This window comes from Capricornis sumatraensis, chromosome 12 (genome assembly GCF_032405125.1).
Source record: "Capricornis sumatraensis isolate serow.1 chromosome 12, serow.2, whole genome shotgun sequence".
NCBI classification, from domain to species: domain Eukaryota; kingdom Metazoa; phylum Chordata; class Mammalia; order Artiodactyla; family Bovidae; genus Capricornis; species Capricornis sumatraensis.
In genome coordinates, this window is record NC_091080.1 from 7,771,931 (window position 1) to 7,789,376 (window position 17,446).

Here is a 17,446-nt window from a genome sequence, read left to right on the forward strand (position 1 = left end):
AATGACACCTAACCTCTGGAACTTCGAAAGGGTCTTTCACACCCTTGCTGCAACTCAAGAAGTTCACCGACATACCCGTGTCCACTCGAGAGGAAGCACGATGGTCCCGCCCACATCCCGAGGAGCCCCGTTTCCCCCTCGTAGCTCGAGATGAAGGATCCTTTCCCTGCTTTCAACGGGAAAGAATTCCCGGCGTTCCCGTCACAACTCAAGAGGAGGCACTCTCAACAGGAAAGGCGAGAGGAACTCCATGGTCGTACCACCATTCCAAGAGTCCCCCAGATGTCTCAGTCCATTCCAGAGGAACCTCTTTGCCCTGCACTGGCTCATCTTTCACGCCGAGGATCGACTCACACCACGGTGGCACGTGGGACAGCCCTGTGGGAAAGCCTCGAGGGAAAGCCTCGAGGGAAAACCACAGATCCTTTGATCCACGCGACGGGAAGCGTGACATTGCTGCTACAGCCTGGAAGGAAAGCGCACGTGCATGCCCCCACTCGAGACGAGGCCTGACTCCCCTGGGGAGACTCCAGAAGTACCCAAAGATCCATGTCAGCCCCTGAGAGGAATCCTCGGTTCTGGCCCTGACTCCACACAAAGTTTTTGGCGCCGGTATCGACGGGAGAGGAATCCCGAGAGGCCCCCTAGCAACTCGCATGGGGACTGGCCTCTCCTGAGGCCATCAGGGCGGGTCCCTGTGGTACCAGTCGTAACTCGAAAACACCTGCCGCACCTCGAGAAAATCCAGGAAGTTCTCCCTTCCAGGCGAGATGAGGCCTATTTCCGATGAGGCGTCTGGAGACTAATGACACCTTACCTCTGGAACTTCGGAAGGGTCTTTCACACCCTTGCTGCAACTCAAGAAGTTCACCGCCATACCCGTGTCCACTCGGGAGGAAGCACGATGGTCGCGCCCACATCCAGAGGAGCCCCGTTTCCCCCTCGGAGCTCGAGATGAGGGATCCTTTCCCTGCTTTCAACGGGAAAGAATTCCCGGCGTTCCCGTCGCATCTCAAGAGGAGGCACTCTCAACAGGAAAGGCGAGAGGAACTCCATGGTCGTACCACCATTCCAAGAGTCCCCCAGATGTCTCAGTCCATTCCAGAGGAACCCCTTTGCCCTGCACTGGCTCATCTTTCACGCCGAGGATCGACTCACACCACGGTGGCACGTGGGACAGCCCTGTGGGAAAGCCTCGAGGGAAAGCCTCGAGGGAAAACCACAGATCCTTTGATCCAGGCCACGGGAAGCGTGATATTGCTGCTACAGCCTGGAAGGAAAGCACACGTGCATGCCCCCACTCGAGAAGAGGCCTGACTCCCCTGGGGAGACTCCAGAAGTACCCAAAGATCCATGTCAGCCCCTGAGAGGAATCCTCGCTTCGGGCCCTGACTCCACACAAGGTTTTTGGCCCCGGTATCGACGGGAGAGGAATCCCGAGAGGCGCCCTAGCAACTGGCATGGGGACTGGCCTCTCCTGAGGCCACCAGGGCGGGTCCCTGAGGTCCCCGTCGGAACTCGAGAACACCTGCCGCAACTCGAGAAAATCCAGGAAGTTCTCCCTTCCAGGCGAGATGAGGCCTATTTCCGATGAGGCGTCTGGAGACTAATGACACCCAACCTCTGGAACTTCGAAAGGGTCTTTCACACCCTTGCTGCAACTCAAGAAGTTCACCGACATACCCGTGTCCACTCGAGAGGAAGCACGATGGTCCCGCCCACATCCATTGGAGCCCCGTTTCCCCCTCGTAGCTCGAGATGAGGGATCCTTTCCCTGCTTTCAACGGGAATGAATTCCCAGCGTTCCCGTCGCATCTCAAGAGGAGGCACTCTCAACAGGAAAGGCGAGAGGAACTCCATGGTCGTACCACCATTCCAAGAGTCCCTCAGATGTCTCAGTCCATTCCAGAGGAACCTCTTTGCCCTTCACTGGCTCATCTTTCACGCCGAGGATCGATTCACACCACGGTGGCACGTGGGACAGCCCTGTGGGAAAGCCTCGAGGGAAAGCCTCGAGAGAAAACCACAGATCATTTGATCCACGCGACGGGAAGCGTGACATTGCTGCTACAGCCTGGAAGGAAAGCGCACGTGCATGCCCCCACTCGAAACGAGGCCTGACTCCCCTGGGGAGACTCTAGAAGTACCCAAAGATCCATGTCAGCCCCTGAGAGGAATCCTCGGTTCTGGCCCTGACTCCACACAAGGTTTTTGGCCCCGGTATCGACGGGAGAGGAATCCCGAGAGGCCCCCTAGCAACTCGCATGGGGACTGGCCTCTCCTAAGGCCATCAGGGCGGTTTCCTGTGGTACCCGTCGTAACGCGAGAACACCTGCCGCACCTCGAGAAAATCCAGGAAGTTCTCCCTTCCAGGCTAGATGAGGCCTATTTCCGATGAGGCGTCTGGAGACTAATGACACCTAACTTCTGGAACTTCGAAAGGGTCTTTCACACCCTTGCTGCAACTCAAGAAGTTTACCGCCATACCCGTCTCCACACGAGAGAAAGCACGATGGTCCCGCCCACATCCAGAGGAGCCCCGTTTCCCCTTCGTAGCTCGAGATGAGGGATCCTTTCCCTGCTTTCAACGGGAAAGAATTCCCGGCATTCCCGTCGCATCTCAAGAGGAGTCACTCTCAACAGGAAAGGCGAGAGGAACTCCATGGTCGTACCACCATTCCAAGAGTCCCCCAGATGTCTCAGTGCATTCCAGAGGAACCTCTTTGCCCTGCACTGGCTCATCTTTCACGCCGAGGATCGACTCACACCACGGTGGCACGTGGGACAGCCCTGTGGGAAAGCCTCGAGGGAAAGCCTCGAGGGAAAACCACAGATCCTTTGATCCACGCGACGGGAAGCGTGACATTGCTGCTACAGCCTGGAAGGAAAGCGCACGTGCATGCCCCCACTCGAGACGAGGCCTGACTACCCTCGGGAGACTCTAGAAGTACCCAAAGATCCATGTCAGCCCCTGAGAGGAATCCTCGGTTCTGGCCCTGACTCCACACAAGGTTTTTGGCCCCGGTATCGACGGGAGAGGAATCCCGAGAGGCCCCCTAGCAACTCGCATGGGGACTGGCCTCTCCTGAGGCCACCAGGGCGGGTCCCTGAGGTGCCCGTCGTAACTCGAGAACACCTGCCGCAACTGGAGAAAATCCAGGAAGTTCTCCCTTCCAGGCGAAATGAGGCCTATTTCCGATGAGGCGTCTGGAGACTAATGACACCTTACCTCTGGAACTTCGAAAGGGTCTTTCACAGCCTTGCTGCAACTCAAGAAGTTCACCACCATACCCGTCTCCACTAGAGAGGAAGCACGATGGTCCCGCCCACATACAGAGGAGCCCCGTTTCCCCCTCGTAGCTCGAGATGAGGGATCCTTTCCCTGCTTTAAACGGGAAAGAATTCCCGGCGTTCCCGTCGCATCTCAAGAGGAGGCACTCTCAACAGGAAAGGCGAGAGGAACTCCATGGTCGTACCACCATTCCAAGAGTCCCCCAGATGTCTCAGTCCATTCCAGAGGAACCTCTTTGCCCTGCACTGGCTCATCCTTCACGCCCAGGATTGACTCACACCACGGTGGCACGTGGGACAGCCCTGTGGGAAAGCCTCGAGGGAAAGCCTCGAGGGAAAACCACAGATCCTTTGATCCACGCGACGGGAAGCGTGACATTGCTGCTACAGCCTGGAAGGAAAGCGCACGTGCATGCCCCCACTCGAGACGAGGCCTGACTCCCCTGGGGAGACTCCAGAAGTACCCAAAGATCCATGTCAGCCCCTGAGAGGAATCCTCGGTTCCGGCCCTGACTCCACACAAGGTTTTTGGCCCCGGTATCGACGGGAGAGGAATACCGAGAGGCCCCCTAGCAACTCGCATGGGGACTGGCCTCTCCTGAGGCCACCAGGGCGGGTCCCTGAGGTCCCCGTCGTAACTCGAGAACACCTGCCGCACCTCGAGAAAATCCAGGAAGTTCTCCCTTCCAGGCGAGATGAGGCCTATTTCCGATGAGGCGTCTGGAGACTAATGACACCTAACCTCTGGAACTTCGAAAGGGTCTTTCACACCCTTGCTGCAACTCAAGAAGTTCACCGCCATACCCGTCTCCACTCGAGAGGAAGCACGATGGTCCCGCCCACATCCAGAGGAGCCCCGTTTCCCCCTCGTAGCTCGAGATGAGGGATCCTTTCCCTGCTTTCAACGGGAAAGAATTCCCGGCGTTCCCGTCGCATCTCAAGAGGAGGCACTCTCAACAGGAAAGGCGAGAGGAACTCCATGGTCGTACCACCATTCCAAGAGTCCCCCAGATGTCTCAGTCCATTCCAGAGGAAACTCTTTGCCCTGCACTGGCTCATCTTTCACGCCGAGGATCGACTCACACCACGGTGGCACGTGGGACAGCCCTGTGGGAAAGCCTCGAGGGAAAGCCTCGAGGGAAAACCACAGGTCCTTTGATCCACGTGACGGGAAGCGTGACATTGCTGCTACAGCCTGGAAGGAAAGCGCACGTGCATGCCCCCACTCGAGACGAGGCCTGACTCCCCTGGGGAGACTCCAGAAGTACCCAAAGATCCATGTCAGCCCCTGAGAGGAATCCTCGGTTCCGGCCCTGACTCCACTCAAGGTTTTTGGCCCCGGTATCGACGGGAGAGGAATCCCGAGAGGCCCCCTAGCAAAGTCGCATGGGGACTGGCCTCTCCTGAGGCCACCAGGGCGGGTCCCTGAGTTCCCCGTCGTAACTTAAGAACACCTGCCGCAACTCGAGAAAATCCAGGAAGTTCTCCCTTCCAGGCGAGATGAGGCCTATTTCCGATGAGGCGTCTGGAGACTAATGACACCTAACCTCTGGAACTTTGAAAGGGTCTTTCACACCCTTGCTGCAACTCAAGAAGTTCTCCGCCATACCCGTCTCCACTCGAGAGGAAGCACGATGGTCCCGCCCACATCCAGAGGAGCCCCGTTTTCCCCTCGGTGCTCGAGATGAGGGATCCTTTCCCTGCTTTCAACGGGAAAGAATTCCCGGCGTTCCCGTCGCATCTCAAGAGGAGGCACTCTCAACAGGAAAGGCGAGAGGATCTCCATGGTCGTACCACCATGCCAAGAGTCCCCCAGATGTCTGAGTCCATTCCAGAGGAACCTCTTTGCCCTGCACTGGCTCATCTTTCACGCCGAGGATCGACTCACACCACGGTGGCACGTGGGACAGCCCTGTGGGAAAGCCTCGAGGGAAAGCCTCGAGGGAAAACCACAGATCCTTTGATCCACGCGACGGGAAGCGTGACATTGCTGCTACAGCCTGGAAGGAAAGCGCACGTGCATGCCCCCACTCGAGACGTGGTCTGACTCCACTGGGGAGACTCCAGAAGTACCCAAAGATCCATGTCAGCCCCTGAGAGGAATCCTCGGTTCCGGCCCTGACTCCACACAAGGTTTTTGGCCCCGGTATCGACGGGAGAGGAATCCCGAGAGGCCCCCTAGCAACTCGCATGGGGACTGGCCTCTCCGGAGGCCAACAGGGCGGGTCCCGGAGGTCCCCGTCGTAACTCGAGAACACCTGCCGCCACTCGAGAAAATCCAGGAAGTTCTCCCTTCCAGGCGAGATGAGGCCTATTTCCGATGAGGCCTCTGGAGACTAATGACACCAAACCTCTGGAACTTCGAAAGGGTCTTTCACACCCTTGGTGCAACTCAAGAAGTTCACCGCCATACCCGTCTCCACTCGAGAGGAAGCACGATGGTCCCGCCCACATCCAGAGGAGCCCCGTTTCCCCCTCGTAGCTCGAGATGAGGGATCCTTTCCCTGCTTTCAACGGGAAAGAATTCCCGGTGTTCCCGTCGCATCTCAAGAGGAGGCACTCTCAACAGGAAAGGCGAGAGGAACTCCATGGTCGTACCACCATTCCAAGAGTCCCCCAGATGTCTCAGTCCATTTCAGAGGAACCTCTTTGCCCTGCACTGGCTCATCTTTCACGCCGAGGATCGACTCACACCACGGTGGAACGTGGGACAGCCCTGTGGGAAAGCCTTGAGGGAAAGCCTCGAGGGAAAACCACAGATCCTTTGATCCAAGCGACGGGAAGCGTGACATTGCTGCTACAGCCTGGAAGGAAAGCGCACGTGCATGCCCCCACTCGAGACGAGGCCTGACTCCACTGGGGAGACTCCAGAAGTACCCAAAGATCCACGTCAGCCCCTGAGAGGAATCCTCGGTTCCGGCCCTGACTCCACACAAGGTTTTTGGCCTCGGTATCGACGGGAGAGGAATCCCGAGAGGCCCCCTAGCAACTCGCATGGGGACTGGCCTCTCCGGAGGCCACCAGGGCGGGTCCCTGAGGTCCCCGTCGTAATTCGCGAACACCTGCCGCAACTCGAGAAAATCCAGGAAGTTCTCCCTTCCAGGCGAGATGAGGCCTATTTCCGATGAGGCCTCAGGAGACTAATGACACCAAACCTCTGGAACTTCGAAAGGGTCTTTCACACCTTGCTGCAACTCAAGAAGTTCACCGCCATACCCGTCTCCACTCGAGAGGAAGCACGATGGTCCCGCCCACATCCAGAGGAGCCCCGTTTCCCCCTCGTAGCTCGAGATGAGGGATCCTTTCCATGCTTTCAACGGGAAAGAATTCCCGGCGTTCCCGTCGCATCTCAAGAGGAGGCACTCTCAACAGGAAAGGCGAGAGGAACTCCATGGTCGTACCACCATTCCAAGAGTCCCCCAGATGTCTCAGTCCATTCCAGAGGAACCTCTTTGCCCTGCACTGGCTCATCTTTCACGCCGAGGATCGACTCACAACACGGTGGCACGTGGGACAGCCCTGTGGGAAAGCCTCGAGGGAAAGCCTCGAGGGAAAACCACAGATCCTTTGATCCACGCGACGGGAAGCGTGACATTGCTGCTACAGCCTGGAAGGAAAGCGCACGTGCATGCCCCCACTCGAGACGAGGCCTGACTCCCCTGGGGAGACTCCAGAAGTACCCAAAGATCCATCTCAGCCCCTGAGAGGAATCCTCGGTTCCGGCCTTGACTCCACACAAGCTTTTTGGCCCCGGTATCGACGGGAGAGGAATCCCGAGAGGCCCCCTAGCAACTCGCATGGGGACTGGCCTCTCCTGAGGCCACCAGGGCGGGTCCCTGAGGTCCCCGTCGTAACTCGAGAACACCTGCCGCAACTCGAGAAAATCCAGGAAGTTCTCCCTTCCAGGCGAGATGAGGCCTATTTCCGATGAGGCCTCTGGAGACTAATGACACCTAACCTCTGGAACTTCGAAAGGGTCTTTCACACCCTTGCTGCAACTCAAGAAGTTCACCGCCATATCCGTCTCCACTCGAGAGGAAGCACGATGGTCCCGCCCACATCCAGAGGAGCCCCGTTTCCCCCTCGGTGCTCGAGATGAGGGATCCTTTCCCTGCTTTCAACGGGAAAGAATTCCCGGCGTTCCCGTCGCATCTCAAGAGGAGGCACTCTCAACAGGAAAGGCGAGAGGAACTCCATGGTCGTACCACCATTCCAAGAGTCCCCCAGATGTCTCAGTCCATTCCAGAGGAAGCTCTTTGCCCTGCACTGGCTCATCTTTCACGCCGAGGATCGACTCACACCACGGTGGCACGTGGGACAGCCCTGTGGGAAAGGCTCGAGGGAAAGCCTCGAGGGAAAACCACAGATCCTTTGATCCACGCGACGGGAAACGTGACATTGCTGCTACAGCCTGGAAGGAAAGCGCACGTGCATGCCCCCACTCGAGACGAGGCCTGACTCCCCTGGGGAGACTCCACAAGTACCCAAAGATCCATGTCAGCCCCTGAGAGGAATCCTCGGTTCCGGCCTTGACTCCACACAAGGTTTTTGGCCCCGGTATCAACGGGAGAGGAATCCCGAGAGGCCCCCTAGCAACTCGCCTAGGGACTGGCCTCTCCTGAGGCCACCAGGGCGGGTCCATGAGGTCCCCGTCGTAACTCGAGAACACCTGCCGCAACTCGAGAAAATCCAGGAAGTTCTCCCTTCCAGGCGAGATGAGGCCTATTTCCGATGAGGCCTCTGGAGACTAATGACACCTAACCTCTGGAACTTCGAAAGGGTCTTTCACTCCCTTGCTGCAACTCAAGAAGTTCACCGCCATACCCGTCTCCACTAGAGAGGAAGCACGATGGTCCCGCCCACATCCAGAGGAGCCCCGTTTCCCCCTCGTAGCTCGAGATGAGGGATCCTTTCCCTGCTTTCAATGGGAAAGAATTCCCGGCGTTCCCGTCGCATCTCAAGAGGAGGCACTCTCAACAGGAAAGGCGAGAGGAACTCCATGGTCGTACCACCATTCCAAGAGTCCCCCAGATGTCTCAGTCCATTCCAGAGGAACCTCTTTGCCCTGCACTGGCTCATCTTTCACGCCGAGGATCGACTCACACCACGGTGGCACGTGGGACAGCCCTGTGGGAAAGCCTCGAGGGAAAGCCTCGAGGGAAAACCACAGATCCTTTGATCCACGCGACGGGAAGCGTGACATTGCTGCTACAGCCTGGAAGGAAAGCGCACGTGCATGCCCCCACTCGAGACGAGGTCTGACTCCACTGGGGAGACTCCAGAAGTACCCAAAGATCCATGTCAGCCCCTGAGAGGAATCCTCGTTTCCGGCCCTGACTCCACACAAGGTTTTTGGCCCCGGTATCGACGGGAGAGGAATCCCGAGAGGCCCCCTAGCAACTCGCATGGGGACTGGCCTCTCCGGAGGCAACCAGGGCGGGTCCCTGAGGTCCCCGTCGTAACTCGAGAACACCTGCCGCAACTCGAGAAAATCCAGGAAGTTCTCCCTTCCAGGTGAGATGAGGCCTATTTCCGATGAGGCCTCTGGAGACTAATGACACCAAACCTCTTGAACTTCGAAAGGGTCTTTCACACCCTTGGTGCAACTCAAGAAGTTCACCGCCATACCCGTCTCCACTCGAGAGGAAGCACGATGGTCCCGCCCACATCCAGAGGAGCCCCGTTTCCCCCTCGTAGCTCGAGATGAGGGATCCTTTCCCTGCTTTCAACGGGAAAGAATTCCCGGCGTTCCCGTCGCATCTCAAGAGGAGGCACTCTCAACAGGAAAGGCGAGAGGAACTCCATGGTCGTACCATCATTCCAAGAGTCCCCCAGATGTCTCAGTCCATTTCAGAGGAACCTCTTTGCCCTGCACTGGCTCATCTTTCACGCCGAGGATCGACTCACAACACGGTGGCACGTGGGACAGCCCTGTGGGAAAGCCTCGAGGGAAAGCCTCGAGGGAAAACCACAGATCTTTTGATCCACGCGACGGGAAGCGTGACATTGCTGGAACAGCCTGGAAGGAAATCGCACATGCATGCCCCCACTCGAGACGAGGCCTGACTCCCCTGGGGAGACTCCAGAAGTACCCAAAGATCCATGTCAGCCCCTGAGAAGAATCCTCGGTTCCGGCCCTGACTCCACACAAGCTTTTTGGCCCCGGTATCGACGGGAGAGGAATCCCGAGAGACCCCCTAGCAACTCGCATGGGGACTGGCCTCCCCTGAGGCCACCAGGGCGGGTCCCTGAGGTCCCCGTCGTAACTCGAGAACACCTGCCGCAACTCGAGAAAATCCAGGAAGTTCTCCCTTCCAGGCGAGATGAGGCCTATTTCCGATGAGGCCTCTGGAGACTAATGACACCAAACCTCTGGAACTTCGAAAGGGTCTTTCACACCCTTGCTGCAACTCAAGAAGTTCACCGCCATACCCGTCTCCACTCGAGAGGAAGCACGATGGTCCCGCCCACATCCAGAGGAGCCCCGTTTCCCCCTCGTAGCTCGAGATGAGGGATCCTTTCCCTGGTTTCAACGGGAAAGAATTCCCGGCGTTCCCGTCGCATCTCAAGAGGAGGCACTCTCAACAGGAAAGGCGAGAGGAACTCCATGGTCGTACCACCATTCCAAGAGTCCCCCAGATGTCTCAGTCCATTCCAGAGGAACCTCTTTGCCCTGCACTGGCTCATCTTTCACGCCGAGGATCGACTCACAACACGGTGGCACGTGGGACAGCCCTGTGGGAAAGCCTCGAGGGAAAGCCTCGAGGAAAAACCACAGATCCTTTGATCCACGCGACGGGAAGCGTGACATTGCTGCTACAGCCTGGAAGGAAAGCGCACGTGCATGCCCCCACTCGAGACGAGGCCTGACTCCCCTGGGGAGACTCCAGAAGTACCCAAAGATCCATGTCAGCCCCTGAGAGGAATCCTCGGTTCCGGCCCTGACTCCACACAAGCTTTTTGGCCCCGGTATCGACGGGAGAGGAATCCCGAGAGGCCCCCTAGCAACTCGCATGGGGACTGGCCTCTCCTGAGGCCACCAGGGCCGGTCCCTGAGGTCCCCGTCATAACTCGAGAACACCTGATGCAACTCGAGAAAATCCAGGAAGTTCTCCCTTCCAGGCGAGATGAGGCCTATTTCCGATGAGGCGTCTGGAGACTAATGACACCTAACCTCTGGAACTTCGAAAGGGTCTTTCACACCCTTGCTGCAACTCAAGAAGTTCACCACCATACCCGTCTCCACTCGAGAGGAAGCACGATGGTCCCGACCACATCCAAAGGAGCCCCGTTTCCCCCTCGTAGCTCGAGATGAGGGATCCTTTCCCTGCTTTCAACGGGAAAGAATTCCCTGCGTTCCCGTCGCATCTCAAGAGGAGGCACTCTCAACAGGAAAGGCGAGAGGAACTCCATGGTCGTACCACCATTCCAAGAGTCCCCCAGATGTCTCAGTCCATTCCAGGGGAAGCTCTTTGCCCTGCACTGGCTCATCTTTCACGCCGAGGATCGACTCACACCACGGTGGCACGTGGGACAGCCCTGTGGGAAAGCCTCGAGGGAAAGCCTCGAGGGAAAACCACAGATCCTTTGATCCAAGCGACGGGAAGCGTGACATTGCTGCTACAGCCTGGAAGGAAAGCGCACGTGCATGCCCCCACTCGAGACGAGGCCTGACTCCACTGGGGAGACTCCAGAAGTACCCAAAGATCCATGTCAGCCCCTGAGAGGAATCCTCGGTTCCGGCCTTGACTCCACACAAGCATTTTGGCCCCGGTATCGACGGGAGAGGAATCCCGAGAGGCCCCCTAGCAACTCGCATGGGGACTGGCCTCTCCTGAGGCCACCAGGGCGGGTCCCTGAGGTCCCCGTCGTAACTCGAGAACACCTGCCGCAACTCGAGAAAATCCAGGAAGTTCTCCCTTCCAGGCGAGATGAGGCCTATTTCCGATGAGGCCTCTGGAGACTAATGACACCTAACCTCTGGAACTTCGAAAGGGTCTTTCACACCCTTGCTGCAACTCAAGAAGTTCACCGCCATATCCGTCTCCACTCGAGAGGAAGCACGATGGTCCCGCCCACATCCAGAGGAGCCCCGTTTCCCCCTCGTAGCTCGAGATGAGGGATCCTTTCCCTGCTTTCAACGGCAAAAAATTCCCGGCGTTCCCGTCGCATCTCAAGAGGAGGCACTCTCAACAGGAAAGGCGAGAGGAACTCCATGGTCGTACCACCATTCCAAGAGTCCCCCAGATGTCTCAGTCCATTCCAGAGGAACCTCTTTGCCCTGCACTGGCTCATCTTTCACGCCGAGGATCGACTCACACCACGGTGGCACGTGGGACAGCCCTGTGGGAAAGCCTCGAGGGAAAACCACACATCATTTGATCCACGCGACGGGAAGCGTGACATTGCTGCTACAGCCTGGAAGGAAAGTGCACGTGCATGCCCCCACTCGAGACGAGGCCTGACTCCCCTGGGGAGACTCCAGAAGTACCCAAAGATCCATGTTAGCCCCTGAGAGGAATCCTCGGTTCCGGCCCTGACTCCACACAAGGTTTTTGGCCCCGGTATCGACGGGAGAGGAATCCCGAGAGGCCCCCTAGCAACTCGCATAGGGACTGGCCTCTCCTGAGGCCACCAGGGCGGGTCCCTGAGGTCCCCGTCGTAACTCGAGAACACCTGCCGCAACTCGAGAAAATCCAGGAAGTTCTCCCTTCCAGGCGAGATGAGGCCTATTTCCGATGAGGCGTCTGGAGACTAATGACACCTAACCTCTGGAACTTCGAAAGGGTCTTTCACAGCCTTGCTGCAACTCAAGAAGTTCACCACCATACCCGTCTCCACTAGAGAGGAAGCACGATGGTCCCGCCCACATCCAGAGGAGCCCCGTTTCCCCCTCGTAGCTCGAGATGAGGGATCCTTTCCCTGCTTTCAACGGGAAAGAATTCCCGGCGTTCCCGTCGCATCTCAAGAGGAGGCACTCTCAACAGGAAAGGCGAGAGGAACTCCATGGTCGTACCACCATTCCAAGAGTCCCCCAGATGTCTCAGTCCATTCCAGAGGAACCTCTTTGCCCTGCACTGGCTCATCTTTCACGCCGAGGATCGACTCACACCACGGTGGCACGTGGGACAGCCCTGTGGGAAAGGCTCGAGGGAAAGCCTCGAGGGAAAACCACAGATCCTTTGATCCACGCGACGGGAAGCGTGACATTGCTGCTACAGCCTGGAAGGAAAGCGCACGTGCATGCCCCCACTCGAGACGAGGCCTGACTCCCCTGGGGAGACTCCACAAGTACCCAAAGATCCATGTCAGCCCCTGAGAGGAATCCTCGGTTCCGGCCTTGACTCCACACAAGGTTTTTGGCCCCGGTATCAACGGGAGAGGAATCCCGAGAGGCCCCCTAGCAGCTCGCCTAGGGACTGGCCTCTCCTGAGGCCACCAGGGCGGGTCCCTGAGGTCCCCGTCGTAACTCGAGAACACCTGCCGCAACTCGAGAAAATCCAGGAAGTTCTCCCTTCCAGGCGAGATGAGGCCTATTTCCGATGAGGCCTCTGGAGACTAATGACACCTAACCTCTGGAACTTCGAAAGGGTCTTTCACACCCTTGCTGCAACTCAAGAAGTTCACCGCCATACCCGTCTCCACTAGAGAGGAAGCACGATGGTCCCGCCCACATCCAGAGGAGCCCCGTTTCCCCCTCGTAGCTCGAGATGAGGGATCCTTTCCCTGCTTTCAACGGGAAAGAATTCCCGGCGTTCCCGTCGCATCTCAAGAGGAGGCACTCTCAACAGGAAAGGCGAGAGGAACTCCATGGTCGTACCACCATTCCAAGAGTCTCCCAGATGTCTCAGTCCATTCCAGAGGAACCTCTTTGCCCTGCACTGGCTCATCTTTCACGCCGAGGATCGACTCACACCACGGTGGCACGTGGGACAGCCCTGTGGGAAAGCCTCGAGGGAAAGCCTCGAGGGAAAACCACAGATCCTTTGATCCACGTGACGGGAAGCGTGACACTGCTGTTACAGCCTGAAAGGAAAGCGCACGTGCATGCCCCTACTCGAGACGAGGCCTGACTCCACTGGGGTGACTCCAGAAGTACCCAAAGATCCATGTCAGCCCCTGAGAGGAATCCTCGGTCCCGGCCCTGACTCCACACAAGGTTTTTGGCCCCGGTATCGATGGGAGAGGAATCCCGAGAGGCCCCCTAGCAACTCGCATGGGGACTGGCCTCTCCTGAGGCCACCAGGGCGGGTCCCTGAGGTCCCCGTCGTAACTCGAGAACACCTGCCGCAACTCGAGAAAATCCAGGAAGTTCTCCCTTCCAGGCGAGATGAGGCCTATTTCCGATGAGGCCTCTGGAGACTAATGACACCAAACCTCTGGAACTTCGAAAGGGTCTTTCACACCCTTGCTGCAACTCAAGAAGTTCACCGCCATACCCGTCTCCACTCGAGAGGAAGCACGATGGTCCCGCCCACATCCAGAGGAGCCCCGTTTCCCCCTCGTAGCTCGAGATGAGGGATCCTTTCCCTGCTTTCAACGGGAAAGTATTCCCGGCGTTCCCGTCGCATCTCAAGAGGAGGCACTCTCAACAGGAAAGGCGAGAGGAACTCCATGGTCGTACCACCATTCCAAGAGTCCCCCAGATGTCTCAGTCCATTCCAGAGGAACCTCTTTGCCCTGCACTGGCTCATCTTTCACGCCGAGGATCGACTCACACCACGGTGGCACGTGGGACAGCCCTGTGGGAAAGCCTCGAGGGAAAACCACACATCATTTGATCCACGCGACGGGAAGCGTGACATTGCTGCTACAGCCTGGAAGGAAAGTGCACGTGCATGCCCCCACTCGAGACGAGGCCTGACTCCCCTGGGGAGACTCCAGAAGTACCCAAAGATCCATGTTAGCCCCTGAGAGGAATCCTCGGTTCCGGCCCTGACTCCACACAAGGTTTTTGGCCCCGGTATCGACGGGAGAGGAATCCCGAGAGGCCCCCTAGCAACTCGCATAGGGACTGGCCTCTCCTGAGGCCACCAGGGCGGGTCCCTGAGGTCCCCGTCGTAACTCGAGAACACCTGCCGCAACTCGAGAAAATCCAGGAAGTTCTCCCTTCCAGGCGAGATGAGGCCTATTTCCGATGAGGCGTCTGGAGACTAATGACACCTAACCTCTGGAACTTCGAAAGGGTCTTTCACAGCCTTGCTGCAACTCAAGAAGTTCACCACCATACCCGTCTCCACTAGAGAGGAAGCACGATGGTCCCGCCCACATCCAGAGGAGCCCCGTTTCCCCCTCGTAGCTCGAGATGAGGGATCCTTTCCCTGCTTTCAACGGGAAAGAATTCCCGGCGTTCCCGTCGCATCTCAAGAGGAGGCACTCTCAACAGGAAAGGCGAGAGGAACTCCATGGTCGTACCACCATTCCAAGAGTCCCCCAGATGTCTCAGTCCATTCCAGAGGAACCTCTTTGCCCTGCACTGGCTCATCTTTCACGCCGAGGATCGACTCACACCACGGTGGCACGTGGGACAGCCCTGTGGGAAAGGCTCGAGGGAAAGCCTCGAGGGAAAACCACAGATCCTTTGATCCACGCGACGGGAAGCGTGACATTGCTGCTACAGCCTGGAAGGAAAGCGCACGTGCATGCCCCCACTCGAGACGAGGCCTGACTCCCCTGGGGAGACTCCACAAGTACCCAAAGATCCATGTCAGCCCCTGAGAGGAATCCTCGGTTCCGGCCTTGACTCCACACAAGGTTTTTGGCCCCGGTATCAACGGGAGAGGAATCCCGAGAGGCCCCCTAGCAGCTCGCCTAGGGACTGGCCTCTCCTGAGGCCACCAGGGCGGGTCCCTGAGGTCCCCGTCGTAACTCGAGAACACCTGCCGCAACTCGAGAAAATCCAGGAAGTTCTCCCTTCCAGGCGAGATGAGGCCTATTTCCGATGAGGCCTCTGGAGACTAATGACACCTAACCTCTGGAACTTCGAAAGGGTCTTTCACACCCTTGCTGCAACTCAAGAAGTTCACCGCCATACCCGTCTCCACTAGAGAGGAAGCACGATGGTCCCGCCCACATCCAGAGGAGCCCCGTTTCCCCCTCGTAGCTCGAGATGAGGGATCCTTTCCCTGCTTTCAACGGGAAAGAATTCCCGGCGTTCCCGTCGCATCTCAAGAGGAGGCACTCTCAACAGGAAAGGCGAGAGGAACTCCATGGTCGTACCACCATTCCAAGAGTCTCCCAGATGTCTCAGTCCATTCCAGAGGAACCTCTTTGCCCTGCACTGGCTCATCTTTCACGCCGAGGATCGACTCACACCACGGTGGCACGTGGGACAGCCCTGTGGGAAAGCCTCGAGGGAAAGCCTCGAGGGAAAACCACAGATCCTTTGATCCACGTGACGGGAAGCGTGACACTGCTGTTACAGCCTGAAAGGAAAGCGCACGTGCATGCCCCTACTCGAGACGAGGCCTGACTCCACTGGGGTGACTCCAGAAGTACCCAAAGATCCATGTCAGCCCCTGAGAGGAATCCTCGGTCCCGGCCCTGACTCCACACAAGGTTTTTGGCCCCGGTATCGATGGGAGAGGAATCCCGAGAGGCCCCCTAGCAACTCGCATGGGGACTGGCCTCTCCTGAGGCCACCAGGGCGGGTCCCTGAGGTCCCCGTCGTAACTCGAGAACACCTGCCGCAACTCGAGAAAATCCAGGAAGTTCTCCCTTCCAGGCGAGATGAGGCCTATTTCCGATGAGGCCTCTGGAGACTAATGACACCAAACCTCTGGAACTTCGAAAGGGTCTTTCACACCCTTGCTGCAACTCAAGAAGTTCACCGCCATACCCGTCTCCACTCGAGAGGAAGCACGATGGTCCCGCCCACATCCAGAGGAGCCCCGTTTCCCCCTCGTAGCTCGAGATGAGGGATCCTTTCCCTGCTTTCAACGGGAAAGTATTCCCGGCGTTCCCGTCGCATCTCAAGAGGAGGCACTCTCAACAGGAAAGGCGAGAGGAACTCCATGGTCGTACCACCATTCCAAGAGTCCCCCAGATGTCTCAGTCCATTCCAGAGGAACCTCTTTGCCCTGCACTGGCTCATCTTTCACGCCGAGGATCGACTCACAACACGGTGGCACGTGGGACAGCCCTGTGGGAAAGCCTCGAGGGAAAGCCTCGAGGGAAAACCACAGATCCTTTGATCCACGCGACGGGAAGCGTGACATTGCTGCTACAGCCTGGAAGGAAAGCGCACGTGCATGCCCCCACTCGAGACGAGGCCTGACTCCCCTGGGGAGACTCCAGAAGTACCCAAAGATCCATGTCAGCCCCTGAGAGGAATCCTCGGTTCCGGCCCTGACTCCATACAAGGTTTTTGGCCCCGGTATCGACGGGAGAGGAATCCCGAGAGGCCCCCTAACAACTCGCATGGGGACTGGCCTCTCCTGAGGCCACCAGGGCGGGTCCCTGAGGTCCCCGTCGTAACTCGAGAACACCTGCCGCAACTCGAGAAAATCCAGGAAGTTCTCCCTTCCAGGCGAGATGAGGCCTATTTCCGATGAGGCGTCTGGAGACTAATGACACCTAACCTCTGGAACTTCGAAAGGGTCTTTCACACCCTTGCTGCAACTCAAGAAGTTCACCGCCATACCCGTCTCCACTCGAGAGGAAGCACGATGGTCCCGCCCACATCCAGAGGAGCCCCGTTTCCCCCTCGTAGCTCGAGATGAGGGATCCTTTCCCTGCTTTCAACGGGAAAGAATTCCCGGCGTTCCCGTCGCATCTCAAGAGGAGGCACTCTCAACAGGAAAGGCGAGAGGAACTCCATGGTGTCCCACCATTCCAAGAGTCCCCCAGATGTCTCAGTCCATTCCAGAGGAACCTCTATGCCCTGCACTGGCTCATTTTTCACGCCGAGAATCGACTCACACCACGGTGTCACGTGGGACAGCCCTGTGGGAAAGCCTCGAGGGAAAGCCTCGAGGGAAAACCACAGATCCTTTGATCCACACGACGGGAAGCGTGACATTGCTGCTACAGCCTGGAAGGAAAGCGCACGTGCATGCCCCCACTCGAGACGAGGCCTGACTCCCCTGGGGAGACTCCAGAAGTACCCAAAGATCCATGTCAGCCCCTGAGAGGAATCCTCGGTTCCGGCCCTGAC